The 2,267-nt window shown below is 43.2% G+C and overlaps 1 non-coding gene across 1 annotated transcript; it reads left to right on the top strand.

Annotated features, from left to right (window-relative positions):
• The first annotated feature begins 1,640 nt into the window (after positions 1 to 1,640).
• LOC112724524 (small nucleolar RNA R71) lies at positions 1,641 to 1,744 on the top strand. Its single transcript, XR_003163682.1, has one exon. It is a non-coding gene; the product is annotated as a small nucleolar RNA R71 (small nucleolar RNA).
• Positions 1,745 to 2,267: the final 523 nt, after the last annotated feature.

Raw genomic sequence — 2,267 nt, forward strand, 5'->3', positions numbered from 1 at the left:
ACCTTGTTCTTAGAACCTTCCTTCTCAGTGCTTGATGATGGTTGCCCAACACTAAACTTAGAATTGGTGTTTGGGGGCTTTGTAAAGCTCTGCACTGAGAGTGAAGGCTGAAATACAATGTGCTGCACTATGGTACCAGCTATGTCAGAGGGGGACTGAGGGATGGGTATCTTGAATAAGATACAGTCCTCATGTAGTCTAAAGACTAGCTCACCTCTTTTCACATCAATTATGGCCTTAGCAGTATCTAGAAAAGGCCTTCCAAAGACGATGGACTCATCTCTGTCCTCCCTTCTGTCTAGAATTACAAAGTCAGCAGGGATGTGAATGTCTTTAACCTTCACTAGGACATCCTCCACTATACCATACGCCCTTTTTAGGGTCTTATCAGCCATCTCCAATGAGATTGTGGCACGTTACACCTCTAGGATTCCTAGCCTCCTCATTACAGACAGAGGCATTAGATTGATGCTTGAGCCAAGGTCACATAGTGCCTTCTCAAAGGTGATGGTTCCTATAGTAAAGGGAATCAGGAAACTTCCAGGATCCAGTTGCTTCTGAAGAAGCTTCTACTGAACCAGGGCACTGCACTCCTTGACCAGTACCACAGGTTCATCTTCCTCCTCTAACGCCTCTGTATGAGAGGAGTTGGCTTTTAGCTTCCTAAGGATTGCTATGTACCGAGCGATTTGCTTTTCCTTAGACTCTTTATCCTCTTCTGAAGAGAGTATTCTTCAGATTCTTCTGTCAGCAGAAGGGCGTGTAATGTGACATTATCAGTCTCCTCATGAGCTCTAATTTCCTTTAGCTCCTCAACAGTAGGCTCCTCTTTAGGTTCGGTCACAACCTCTATAGTGAGGGCCTTGCACTCTTCCTTTGGATTCACCTCAGTGTTGCTTGGAAGAGTGTTGGAAGGGATCTCTGGGATCCTCTTACTCAGTTAACTAACCTGTATCTCCAAGTTTCGAATGGAAAACCTGGTTTCAACCTTGAAACTGTGGGTGGTCTTGGAGAGGTGGGAGACTATAGCAGCCAAGTCAGGGAAACTCTGCCTGGGTGTCTCTAATTGTTGCTGAGAAGTTTCATAGTGTCTACCACTGAGCCTATTCTGGTTCATTCCACCCTGATTGTTGCTGAAACCTTATTGAAGCTTTTGTTGATCTTTCCACCCAAAATTAGGATGGTTTTTCCATCCCTGATTGAAAGTGTTTGAACAGGGATTGTTGTTGGAGTTTCTTGAGGAGTTTCCCATATAGTTCACCTCCTCCATGGTGGTCCAAGCGTTATCACCTGTTTCTACCTTATAAGCTGTCTCTGGACAGTAAGCCTCAGAGCTCTGTGTCCCACTCAGGTGCTGAGTGATCATGTTGATCTGCTGGGACATGAGCATATTTTGAGCCAAGATGGCATCTAACGTGCCTATCTCAAGGACGCCTCTCTTCTGAGTAGCCCCATTATTCACAGTGTTCCTTTCAGAAGTGTACATGTACTGGTTGTTAGCAACCATGTCAATAAGCTCTTGTGCCTCTTTAGGTGTCTTTTTCAAGTGGAGGGATCCACCTACAAAGTGGTCCAATGCCATCTTGGACATCTCAGATAAACTATCATAGAAAATGTCTAACATGGTCCAATCTGAGATCATGTTAGGAGGACATCTCCTGATCAGTTGCTTGTATCTTTCCCAAGCTTCATAGAGGGATTTACCATCTTTTTGTTTGAAGGTTTGTATTTCCATCCTAAGCTTGCTCAGCTTTTGAGGCGGGAAGAACTTGGTCAAGAATATATTGACCACCTTCTCCCAACTATCTAGGCTTTCCTTAGGTTGAAAATCCAGCGATAGCCTTGCTCTGTCTCTTACTGCAAAGGAGAAGAGCATTGATGAGTCCATAATTGATGATAAGTTTTGGCTTGATTTGAGTGGATTTCATCATATAAACTCACACTTAATGACCAAAATAGCATACTTTTCTGTTTTATTCCAAAATTGGACTTAAATATGAAAACATGCATTTTTGTGCTTAAATTGAGCATTTTAATTCCACTTTTATTCTATTCGATGCCGTGATATGTGTGTTGAGTGATTTCAGGCCCTAACGGCATGAATGGCAAGTCAAAAGTGTAAGGAAGCATGTAATAAGGGAGAACACATGAAGAAAACAAAGGAGAAGCACACAGCCAAGTGTGAGTATGCATAACCCATTGTGCGTACGCACAAGTAGAAAAATCAGCAAGTGTGCGTACGCACACATTTGTGCGTATGTGTGCGT

Source organism: Arachis hypogaea, chromosome 11 (genome assembly GCF_003086295.3).
Source record: "Arachis hypogaea cultivar Tifrunner chromosome 11, arahy.Tifrunner.gnm2.J5K5, whole genome shotgun sequence".
Taxonomy (NCBI): domain Eukaryota; kingdom Viridiplantae; phylum Streptophyta; class Magnoliopsida; order Fabales; family Fabaceae; genus Arachis; species Arachis hypogaea.